Source organism: Marmota monax, unplaced genomic scaffold (assembly GCF_021218885.2).
Source record: "Marmota monax isolate L192 unplaced genomic scaffold, Marmota_monax_Labrador192_F-V1.1 WCK01_AAM20220418_F8-fsc00001, whole genome shotgun sequence".
In the NCBI taxonomy this organism is placed as follows: Eukaryota; Metazoa; Chordata; class Mammalia; order Rodentia; family Sciuridae; genus Marmota; species Marmota monax.
Window position 1 is genome coordinate 47162741 of NW_026693777.1, and position 13107 is coordinate 47175847.

General features: G+C 39.7%; 1 protein-coding gene across 2 annotated transcripts in view; it reads left to right on the plus strand.

Moving 5' to 3' along the window:
* Positions 1 to 740: 740 nt before the first annotated feature.
* Sqor (sulfide quinone oxidoreductase) overlaps positions 741 to 13107 on the plus strand; it is a 47012-nt gene continuing 34645 nt past the window's right edge. The window contains exon 1 of one of the 2 annotated variants that reach the window (XM_046461858.2): positions 741 to 864. The gene's annotated coding sequence lies outside the window, so the exon portion shown is untranslated. Of the gene's footprint in view, positions 865 to 1008; positions 1335 to 13107 lie in introns of those variants that run through there. The other variant, XM_046461857.2, reaches the window with a different exon arrangement.

Here is a 13107-nt window from a genome sequence, read left to right on the forward strand (position 1 = left end):
AACATTAAGCATTTGTGTGGGGTTTTAATATACTGGAATTTCCAGGAGTGGATTTCTTGGAAAAACCCAGAGCTCCTTTACTAGAGTTGCTTAGCACTGCATAAAGTCATGCCACCCAAGCAATGCTTCCTGCAGGTGGAATTGAGTTGCTAATAAGAATCTACAGTCGTTTTTGTAGCTGTGGTGTTCATGTTGATTTTACCATGGATGTAATCAATTCTTCTGACTGAAGACAGAAAATTGTAGATTGAAATGAAATGTTTAAAAATTATTAAAATTCACAAAAAAGTGCAAAAGAAACATAATTAAACTTTCAAGGGGTCTTCAGAAGTGCTAAATGCTAAAAAGGAGTTGAGCATTTGGCACTTCTGAAGTTATTAAAATTTAAAACCGCAGTAAGACTTTTGGGACACTGTATGATAAAAAGTGTTCATTGGATTTGATATAGTGGAGAACCGCTCACCTACACTTTGCTTTCATCTAAAAAGAACAGTTCATTGGAAACGTTCAGTCAAGCTGGCGCCATAGTACACACTTGCAATCCCCGTGACTCCAGAGGCCGAGGCAGGAGGATTGCAAGTTGGAGAGGGTCACTGACCAAAAATTAAAAAATAAAAAGCGCTGGGTATATGGCTCAGTGGTAGGGCGCCCCTGGGTTCAAATCCCAGTACTACAAAACCAAAATAAACAAAAAAAGTAGAACAAAGCGAAAAGAAAATGTCTAGTCAAGAAAATGGAACTGAACGGGAAGTAGTGGCCAGTGGCTGGAAGCCATCTGACCCCAGACTTCACACTCTGACCGAAAGTCTAAAGTCGTTGAGCTGAGCAGGAAAAGCCGTTTCTCGCTCTCGTGGTGAAAATCAGGTGAGAAATGCAGCGCACACGGGATGATCCCACAGCACACTGCCAAGGCTCTATCCACAGTGCCATGCCTCTGCCTTTGCCAGTCCGGATCGCGCAACTCTGTTGGCACCCAGGGGCAGGAGTGTCAGGTGGCCTTAGTGTTCTCTGCTGACAAACGCAGACAGGGCCTCACTCCTGGGCACTCTGGGGGATAGGTGTCCCGAGGCCACCCTGCTGGCAGAATCTGGGGGGACTAGACCCCCCTGGTGGTTCTGTCCTCAGTTCTTCCTCAAAGCCTGGGTGTGGTCTCCCGGGGTGCCCAGCTGCGGTTCCAGGCGTGGCTGCGGAGAGCCCTTTCTTTTCCTGGGGGGAGCCTCCCTCTCCCCGCCTCCAGGCGGCCAGGCGGGGCTCCAGCCGAGGTGCTCAGTCCCAGCAGGGAGCGGCAGTTTTTGCAGCGCCAACGCTGTGGCCCGAGGCTTCGTTCACTTTTGGTAAGAGGCTTCCCACAACCTTCTGATCTCCAGATCTCAGGTTCTCCGTGGGGGGAAGGACAGAGGGCACTCCTGGAGCTGGTTGTTGGCCTTACTTCCCACTATCAGCTGGGAGTTCGCAGACCCGGCTGCCCCACCCTCCACACAGCTTCTCTCTTCCTTTCCCGATCCCCGGGACAGCAGCTCGCGCTGCGTTTGTCTGGAACTTAGCTCCTGGGACTCTGGCTTCTTTCTTGCAGTGTTGGAATCTCCGGGACACCGGAGAGGCTGAGGGACAGTTAAAACCGAGGTGTCACTCTTAGCCGAACCCTCTCCCTCCCCCGAGGTATCCGTGATCTCGGTGTATGGGAATTTCTGGTGCCTTCCACTGTTGACTCACTTCCGAGTTGGAAGTTGGTGCACAGCCTCAGGTGGTCCTGGATTGATGGATGTCCACAGTTCTGAGACATTTATCCACACTGGCAGTGAGACCAAGGGGCGCTCAAGGGGCAGCGGCCTGGGACCAGTGGGAAGAGGGAATTTAGATCATGCGCTGAACAGGAAATTAGTGCAAAGGGGGATAAAGGGTCTTTGGTGGAATTGGGGCTCATTCTTTTCCTCTTTATTTTCTTTTAATTAGCAAAATTCTAACCTAGCTTCTTTCTCAAAGACACAATGAGCAGAAAGCCTCTAGCAATGGGATATGCCCATTGCTATAATGCAGGGTTTTGACCCATTTTGTGTCACTATTCCTTGGGTAGTTCTGAGAAGAATAAGGACCTTTTCTTAGAACAATACTTTTAAAAATGTAAAATAAAAGGCAGAGGATTATAAAAGAAGCCAGTTGCAATATACTTGTCAAAATATTAAAAAGAATTTATGATATAATATGTGCTTTAAAATTAATGAATTATTAAATTATAAGGTCTATAAATTTTTGAATCTAATAGCTATCATAATTTAGAAATAGTAGAGAATGTAAACAATATTTCAAAATATAGGTGACACCTGTAATAAAAGAAAATATCAAATTTCTATTGCTGACAAGGTTATAGATAACTGCTAATACTGCTGTGGCTTCTGCATGCATACATAATTGAAGAAATATTAAATTTCAATTAGGTATTAGTTAAAATTAAGTTTTTTTTTTTTTTTTTTTTTTTTTAAATCCAGTCCATGGGTCCCAGGTTGAGATCCTGGGATAGTACAAAGCATTATTCAGAAAGTTAGGTAACTTAGCTTCTAGCCTTGATACTCCATTAACTAGCATCTTGATGTTAGTTTTGAACTTTTTTGAGCCTTAGCTTCTTCACTGTACAATACAAACTGGGTACCACCTGGCACAGAGGTGTGAAATAAGTACCGTTTATTAGAATCTGTCTGTCTCCTTCCCAAGCTTTGACTATCACCATTAAATCCAAACCTGATATTTGGAAGATATCTATCTATCTATCTATTTTTTTTTAATTTTTTATTGTTGGTTGTTCAAAACATTACAAATTTCTTGATATATCATATTTCACACTTTGATTCAAGTGGGTTATGAACTCCCATTTTTGCCCCATATACAGATTCTATCTATTTTTTTTGAGAGAGAGAGAGAGAGAGAGAGAGAGAGAATTTTTTTTTTTTTTTTTTTTTTTTTAGTATTTATTTTTCTGTTTTCGGTGGACCCAACATCTTTATTTTTATGTGGTGCTGAGGATCAAACCCAGCACCCTGCACATGCCAGGCGAGCGGGTTACTGCTTGAGCCACATCCCCAGCCCATCAATAAATATTTATTAAGTGAATAGGTGGGTTAGAGAAGGTTGCTTGTGACTACAGCTAAAAAGAAAATTCATCAAAGAGACAGCTGGTGGTTTGGGAATTGACCCTGTTTAAACTGTAAGATGCTGCTTTTTTAATTCACTGAACAAATATTTACATAAACACACCTGGAACTAGAGTGCTTGAAATGTCAGCCAGAGCCCATGGGTCTCTGTGTGGATTTGTGTGGCTGGTGTTCTGCCAGAGAAAATGAAATTGAGTGTTGATTGAAACCAGGATTCTTTTGCAGAAGTTTCTTCTCCATCTTGACTGCATCTAGGCTTGTTAATATGATGTGTTCAAATACAGGAAATGTCTTACAAGAAATGGAAACAGACTCATGAAGAGATGTTTCTGGACCTAGATATTATACATTCTTCTATCCTCTGTTCCTTTTCACCTTTCCTTGTTCACTACCAACTACAAATTTCCTCTCTGATTCTGAAGAGTTGGTAAATAGGAGCAGGATTGGTACCTTGCTAAAAGCTGCCTAGACTACACCTGAAACCAATTAGTCACTTTTTTTTTTGGTTGTTGGTACCGACACTTGAACCCAGGGTCACTCTACCACAGAGCTACATCCCCACTTTTTGTACTTCTAATTTTGAGACAGCTAAGTTGCTGAAGCTGGACTTCAACTTGGGATCCTCCTGCCTCAGCCTTCAAAGGTAGTGGGATTATAGGTATGTGCCACCACACCTGGCCCAACTAGTTGCTTCCTAATTCCTAGCCTTAAAAGTGTATATAATTCAATAAATATAGATGGTAATAATACTCCAGAAAAGTGGGTCCAGCCACCATCTCTGTGAAAGTACTAAATTAGAGTAGAGGGTGGGGAGACAACTTTGTGAAGAATAGGAACTTTAGAACACACTGGGGCTAGGTGCCTATAACTTTGTGAAGGGCAAATACTGATGTTATGTGCTGAATTGTGTCCCTCTCCCAAATGTATATGTTGATAATCCTAACCCCTAGTATTTTAGAATGTGACTGTATTTGTAGATAGGGCCTGCAGAGAGGTAATTTGGCTAAATGAAGTTATTAGGGTGGGGTCCTAATCCAATATAAATGGTGTTCATATAAGAATAAGAAGAGACATCAGGGGCATATATGTACTGATAAAAGGCCACATGGTAACACAAAAAAGGTAGCAAGTCAAGGAGAGGGGCCTTGGGAGAATCTTGTCTTTTTGGTACCTTGATCTTGGACTTTCAGCCTCTAGAACTGTGAGAGTTTAAACCACCCAGTCTGGGGTATTTTGTTACGAATTCCTAGCAAATTGTCACCCTCTCTTTTAAGTTATGACTCTGACACCTCTGTCACTTGCTCTAGGCTGCCTCGCCTACTTACTCACAAGAGTCTAGTACAATTGACTTTCTGTAGTTGTGTGTAGGTTATATGAAAGTTGTGTGTAGGTTATATGCAAATTTTATGCCATTTTATATAAGGGACTTGAGCATTAACCAGTTTTTGTATCAGTGGGGGTTCCTGGAACCAGTCCTGCATGGACACAAGAGACGACTTTACTCCACACAGACACTCTGAATGGTCCTTTGGATCCTGTCTGGTGTCATTAAAGCCTTACTCACCTTCATGATTCTGTTAGGAAAAGAAGAACTTGGCATCTTCAGTGAATGATTCAGGCTAGCTATCATGCTCTGTACATAATAGGTGCTTTATAAATACATGGTGGCTTCTGAGGTGATGGTGTTAATGACCATTTTTAACTACCGGAAGGAAACTCCCTCCTACTCATAATGAATTTCCAAGCCTAGCTCAGCACTCAGGGAGCTTTTATTTGGTCTATTTGGGAGCCAGCAGCCCCAGCTTTATCTACATCAATGGAGAGGAAATACCTGTAATTATCTTGAGAGCAAATCCTACCCTCTGGAAGGGATATGGTGATTGTATTCTATGGTACTTTCTTGTTCTTGGCTATTTGTTCCAAAGTGGCCCATGGTGTCTCCATAGGAAAACAATGCGTCTTAACAACTACGATGTGTAGAGTTGAGATTGTAAGTGTTCCCCAAGAAAGTACTGGGTCTTGGATATGTAAGTTTGTGCTTCTGTGAGCACCTTCATGATGCTTAAGGTGCACAAGGAGCCATCTCATTTTCTGGCCATCTGTTTTATATGATAATGATGGGATTTTCAAGGTCTAGGTGATCAAATCTAAGCTTGTTTTGAATCACAGAGCAAGAAGGGCCTTTAAAGTCAAGTAGACACATCCATTTATTTTAAACTCAGAGAAATGAGTCTCACAACCTCTATTTCCTCATTTATAAAATGTTGATGATAGCTGGGCATGGTGGCACACACCTGTAATTCCAGCATCTTGGGAGGCTGAGGCAGGAGGATTGCAAGTTCAAGGCCAGCCTGGGCAACTTAGGGAGACGTTGTCTAAAAATAAAAGCATATAAAGGATGTAGCTTAGTGATAGAATATCTCTGGGTTCATGCCCACTACCACACCAAAAAAAAAAAGTTGTTGTGAGAAATTAAATTGTGCACTATAAAATGCCAGCCATGTATCAAACCTTCTGTAAATGATTTTTTCCTATGTTTTTATTATGCCTGGGATCAAACACCTATCCATAGCAGTTGCCCACTGAATCATAGTGGATCATGATGCAGGTGTGGAATTTGGGCAAAGAGACTAGGAAGTATATTTTCTGTTCTGATTATGTTGCAGGTTTCGTAACCCCTGACATTCTTTGCCATAAAAATTCACAGCTCATTGGAACAATTATATTTGTTACTATAACAAGTATTTGAATGCCTGCCTATGAACCTCCATTTCCCTTTCTCTCCTTGAGAGGCACATCAAGTTTTAGAGAAGGAAGGGAATTTCAAAGCTATCAAACTCAGCTCTTTCTCCCATTGATAAAGATAGCATGGCCCAGAATGATGAAGGCCAAGCCCTTTCTGGAACTACCTGGAATGGGAACCTGGGACTCCTGACTCCTGACACACCCTCAGACAAAGCTGCACCACTAACAGGAAACTGTGTCATCTAGTTGGACATAGGAAAGGTGTGAGCTATTAGGAAACCTGACACACCTGTTACATCTGTACATCTGTCCTAACCAGTGAAGGAGTGAACTTAGCGTCTCTCCAACCAGGTTCAAATAGCAGATGTATAATTTGTAATTAAAGAGTCTTTCCTTATTGTGGTAAGACCTCACACACTGCATTCTAGGGAATGATATGCTTGAGTAGTTATCCTATTTCTGTTTACAATGACTCCACCCTTCAAAGCGTCCTTATGTGTGAGACTCTGAGAGGGAATCCTAATGTTCCTCAGGCTGATGAATAATTTTCTTGTGATAATTTAACAGATTCAGAAAACCAAGGTGCAAGCTGATTCTTGCTGTGTGACTGGGAGCAAATTAATTTCATAATAAGCCTGTCTGGTGAGACTGCACATGGGCACACATAGGCTTATGCAGACCTTGCAAAGAAATTGGAAATATACTTGGTTAAAAGCCAGCTGTGGGCTGGGGCTGCAGCTCAGTGGCAGAGCACTTTTTGCCTTGCAAGTGTGAGGCACTGGGTTGGATCCTTAGCACCACATAAAAATAAACAAATAAAATAAAGGCATTCTAAACAAACAAACAAATAATTATATATATATTTATATTTATATATATATTTATATTTATATATATATATTTATATTATTCAATAATAAATAGAAAATAAAAGCCAGCTGTGCATGATGGAAAGAGACCCAAGGTGTGCTTACTCCTACACTAGAACATGAGAAGTCAAGTTCCCACCGCAAGCAGAAAACAGGCTTTTAACAAAAATTTAATTCAGTCAAAACCCTTAACTTTCAAATAAAATAATCTAATTCACTAACTTATTTATGTATTTATTTTTGGAGTCTTAAATGTGAGTTTTCCTTATGAAAATATAATTTTTGTTATCTGCTTAGCAGTTGTATATTTGTTTGGTGAAATTGTCAATCCTTCCATTATAATGCTTTCTCTGATTATAAAATAGTGTAGTATAGGCTAAGGAAACTCAGCAGCAAAGGGAGTCACTGCATCATTGCAAAGTCCTCATTAGTAATTCTCAATCAGTAATTCTTTGAAGAAAACTCATAGTTTGTCCCTAAAGAGTTGGGGAACTAAAGAAGCCCAATGTAGCTCTAAGCCTTTAATCATCAGAGAGTTGTGTATGATTGTTTCTCTTTCCTGGATGATCTAGCACTGGTAAAGCTGGATGATCTAGCACTGGAGAAGCTTAATGTTTAAACAAATGTTTGGAGTGGTAATAGCTCCAGAGGAAGAGCTCCATGGTAGCATTGCAGGGCTAAGTGAAGATTGCTTAGTTTTCTTTATTTGCTAGTAATATAGTAATCCAGTTCCTGAACGCACAGGCAAGAACAGCATTGTTGTACGCAAGGGGAGTTGAGCCAAGAGGAAGGGTGCAGCTTGCATAATGCTTTCAAGATTTTCAGGGCAGGTCCTTTCCTTCTCTCTCACCATACTTTGGACCTTTACTTTGAGTAATCCAATATTGCTGCACCCTAAGCTCATTGTATCTACTTGTACAGGAAGGTAATGTGTCATAGTTCACATTCTTTCTTCTTTTTTATTTTTTTGCAGTACTGTCTTCAGCTGTTATTATTATTATTATTTCATTTCATTATTTCATTTTTAGACAGGGTCTTGCTGAGTTACCTAGGCTACCCTCAATCTTGAGATCCTCTTGCCTCAGCCCCTCAAATAGCTGGGATTATAGGTGTGTACCACCATACTGGGCTTTCTTCCTTCTTCTTTATTCCCAATAACTAATTGTTGCAAATTTCCTTCAACATGTGTGTCATATTTATTTTCATTTCTGTTCCCATTGTCTAGATCCACTACCTGCATTTCTGAAGCAGAAACTTAACAAATCTTCATATTCCTGATCATCTCTTTTAGACAGACTCTTCTTTATTCTTTTTTATTTTTGGGATACTGGGGTTTAAACCCAGGGGCACTTCACCACTATATCTAGTCTTTTAAAAAATTTACTATTTTGAGGCAGAGTGTCACTAATTGCTCAGGGCCTTGCTAAGTTGCTGAGACTGGCCTTGAACTTGCAATTCTCCTATCTCATCCTCCCAAGTTACTGAAATTTCAGGCATGTGCCATCACATCTGGTAGATAGATTCTTCTCACCATGGACTCTGCAGTGCCTAGCATAATGCCTGGTATATAAACACTCAAAATGCTGAACTCAACCAAATTTTTCCAGTTCATTCCCTCAGCTTTCCTCGGGGTATCTTTCTAAATTAGTTTCATTAAAAACTTCCAGGAATTCTCATTGTCACTAGAGGGATTACAGGTTCAAATCCACACCAGGCCTGGGCAGAAAACTTCCATGAGTCATTTAGGCAGGGTGTGAACAGGAACTTTGTGCAGGGCAAAGATGGCTAGTAACTACTCAGCTCCAGCCAAATATTTCCATGTGAGAATGTGGGCCTGATATTGTCAAAGAGGCCAAAATATGGAAATTTTGGGGTGACAACTCCCAAATATTTAATGCTAGCAACTAATCCAAGCTTTAAGAAAACACTGTGAGTCAAACAAAACACAACTTGGTCTGCAGGTTTGGTGGGCAGGTTGCTGCTCTGTGAGCCCTAGGTGGCAGTATGGTTGTCTAGGATTAAGCTCAAGCCTAATAACTGTTAATAACCTATGTCTATCCAAACTTCCTCTTCTCAGAATGCGCCTGCCCTAGGATGTCCTCTTACTCTTTGTTCACAGGCAATTTCCATACCAAATGATTCTACTTCCTAAATCTCTAACCCAAGTAGCAAAATTAGCCTAATGAGGGCCCTTATCTATTGCCCCTATTTCTGCTCACATAATTCTTCTTTTTTTTAATTATTATCTACATTTCTAATGCTGGCACACACTTATCACTCATGTTCACCACTGCAATAGACTCTTAACTGATTAAAAGAACTAGTTAACTGATTTTGTTTCTCGTCCTGAATAATTTTGCTTCGAGATTGGATTTGTCTTCTCCAAGCTACCTTCTGTTCTCTCCCTTTCAAGAACTTTGTCTTTTCCATGAAAAGTCTCAGTTCCCTAGTATATCTCTTTATAATCTGGTTAAGATATTTCTTTCTTGTCTAGTCGTCTCAGTTTCACTCAAATATGGTTGGCTTGCCATTGCTCAAACACATCTGGCCCTTCTCACTGTATCAGTTGAGGTCTCTGGGAAACAGTTGGCACACTCAGTGTTTAATGAAATAACTATTTACAAAGATGCTAGCAGGTTCAAGGGAAACCACCAAAGGCGGTGAAGCGGTTATATTGGTTTGGGGAGATGTTAAGTTAAGGGAGCAGTTAGTTGTTAGGACGGCAGCTGAGGAAAGGGCTACCCTACAGGAACCCAGGATTTCAGCTGAAGAATATATTCATTGCTCAGGCTTGGGTGGGGCTTGGCAGGCTGGGAAAGGGCTGGGAAATAAGTATCCTGACCTCTCTCTTTTTTCTGTCCTCTAATCTTCTACTGGTGCTTTCTCTTGGATGAACTCAGTGGGAAGCCAGAAGATGAGGGAGATCAGTCGAGGCATACCTTAGAGATCTGCTCTCAGGGCTCAGAGCACCCACAGAAGAGGGTGGAAAAGTTCTGACAGGCAGGTACTCCCTCTCTGATTCTTTTACTTATGCTACTCCCTTCTCTTGGGCAACTCTCCCACAGCATTTCCACTTATTGAATGCTTCCAGTCTTTTCTTTTCTGCTCAGATTTTACCTGTTTTGCCAAGTTTTTATTGATTACTCTTTTTCAAATCCTGAGCATTTGGCTCATATTGGTTGCATGGCACTTTGCTTCTTCCACTGGAGCTAAGGGTAGTTAGAGGTAGTTAGATGTGTGCACATCTTTCTCTAACTTGAGTGGGGAATGTGTCCTAGTGCTTTGTATTTTTCTCTGCACTTAGTATTTATTTGGAATGAAGTTCTACCTTCATTCAGTGTGTAGGATACATCTGATATATAAAGGTATTGAATAAACCAACCCATCATTATTATATATAATAATTATTATTATATAATAATAATTATTATTTTATTATACAATAAATAATATATTATATAATATATTATTATATAATATATAATAATAATTATTATTATTTTAGCAAATATCACTGAGCTCCTTCATTGTGCCAGGAGCTGTGCTAGGTACAGCATCAGGTCTCCTATCACCAAAGCTTGAATCCCAGTTGAAAGGAGTACATGTTGGTTCCCCTCCCCTTACAATTATACCTTCCTGAAATGTCTTTTGCTATTCCTCATCTTAGCCATGGTCCAGAGTCCAGCCGGGTCGCAACTTTTCTAATCCCCCCAGCTAACATTGATTCTGTAAGTCTTATTACCTATTTGTCTCTCTTGGAAATTCCTTGTGGTCACTCAGTTATTTGTTGACATTTTGATGCATCTAGTTTCCCTGAGAGATTGAAACTTCATCATGGTTGCAGACTCTGGTTCCAGAAACTCTGATTTCTTCTATCACTATGGTCACTTGTGGAGTATCTGGTCATTTGTGCAGTATCTGGTATTTTGGTCATTCCTGGGGTGGTTCGGACAGTTGGTGATATAGGCAGAAAACTTCTGTAGTCTACCAAGAGTGTAATAAGAGCTTTTTTGGTCACGTCTTCAGGAGTAGGTGCCCAAAATTTATGAACTTTGTTAAAACTTTAATAAATATTAATATTATAATTAAATTGATTATTTAATTATTTATTTTTCAACTCCTCCATCACCTTTAGACTAGTAGAAAAAGTATTGGGCTTGGTTTCCATAAATATAGATTTTCATTCCAGCTCTTAGATTTAGCTAGCATGCCATTTAACTTCTATGAACCTCATTGTCAGTATCTTTTTTGGGGGTGTATGTGTGTACCAGGGATTGAATTCAGGTGCACTTGGCCACTGAACCACATCTCCTGCCTGATTTTATATTTTATTTAGGGTCTCGTTGAGTTGCTTCGCGCTTTGCTTTTGCTGAGGCTGGCTTTGAACTCGCATCCTCCTGCCTCAGCCTCCCTAGCTGCTGGGATTACAGTGCCACCCCACCTGGTTTATTGTCAATACCTTTTTTGAAACTTTTTTTTTTAGTCATAGATGGACATAATACCTTTATTGTTGTAGATGGACACAATACCTTTATTTTGTTTATTTATTTTTATGTGGTGCTGAGGATCAAACCTAGTGCCTCATACATGCGAGGCAAGTGCTCTATTGCTGTGCCCTAGCCCTAGTCCCAGGCCTTGTCAATGTCTTTTAATAACAGTACTTAACTCATAAGACCATTATGAAAATTAAGATGATGTATATTTCCTATTGCTGTTGTAACAAATTACCACAATTCTTATGGCTTAAATAATATAATAATTTTTTTTTTTTTTTTTTTTTTTAGTGCTGGTGATTGAACCCAGGGCCTTTTGCATGCTAAGCAAGCACTCTACCACTGAAGTATAGTCCCAGATTCAACAATACAAATTTATTATCTTACAGTACTATATCAGAAGTGTAGCACAGGTTTCACTAGGCTAAAATCAAGGTGCTGGTAGAGCCATATAACTTCTGGAAGTTCTGTAGAGTTCTAAAGTTCTAAAGAATCTGTTTCATTGCTTCTAGAAGACTTTCCAGCTTCTAGAAGCTACCCACATCTTTGGTTTACTATCCTTTTCCTTCATCTTCAAAGCCAGCAACATTTCACTTTTCTGACCATCACCTCATGGTCACGTCTTCCTTTGTCTCCAGCTGGAAAAAGTTCTCCATTTTTAAGGATCCAGGTGATTAGATTGGGCTCACTTGGATAATTCAGGATATTCTTTATGCATCTTAAGGTCCTTAACCACATCTATAAAGTTGCTTTTGCCACATGAAGTAACATATTTATAGGTTCGGGAGATTAGGATATATTTGGAGGAGGTAATTATTTGGTTTATCATAGTCTATATACTGGTTCCCAAAGATTCATACCCATTCCACATGCAAAATTTGTTCACTCCAGTCCAAGTTCTTCCAAAGACTCCATTCATTACTGCATCCAAATTATAATCTAAGTCTCATTAGCTCAAAAGTCTCAATTTCGTCATCTAAATAATCTAAACCATGTGTGGGTGAGGTTCTGGACATGGTCTCTTCTGGGACACAATTCCTGTCCATCTGTGGATCTGTGAAACTAAGGATACAAGTTACCTGCTTTTAGAGTACAATGGTAGGTTAGTGTAGGATAAAAGTTATAGAGTTAAGAGTTATAGAGTTAAAAGTTATAGAGTTCTAGAGTTAAAAGTTCTGGTTAAAAAGGGGAGAAAATGGGAGTAAAATAGAAGTCACATGTCCCAAGAAGTTTCAAAATCTGGGTGGACAAGTTATATTAGGTTTTAAGGCCTCTGAATAATTCTCTGTGGTTTTAAGCTCTGCCCCCTGGGACGCCAGTCCTTTTTCATGAAATGTAGTGTGTGTTTGCAACAGAGCAGTTAATTTTTATTTAGCATTTATTCCCTCTGTTTATCTTTTTTCTCACATTTTCTAAAACCAGCTCGAAGAAATCAAGCTGTGTCTTTAATACGGAGCTTATAAATCTTCTCAGCTAGATGTTCAATGCCATCTTTTATAAGTTCTATTTTTTATATCACTGTGATTCTGTTAATCTTTCTGTCACTATATAACAAGGGTCCCTTTGTTCCACTGACCAATAGTATTTTTCTTAATTTATTCTGAGCCCTCGTTGAAAAGTAATATCCATATTTCAACTAATAGTGTGTTCATGTTGATTTAAGTATTCTCCAAGATTAATTTTGTTTTGTCTACCTCTTTATCAATTTTCACTAACAGTCATATTTTTACAGTATACTCAAGACAATCAACACCTTTTAAAAATTGTGCTTCTCAACATTCCCTTGGCCTCTGACTACTGTCTAATTCCAAATGTGGCCCAAAGTAGCAATGAAATAGGAGGAAATACCCGCAA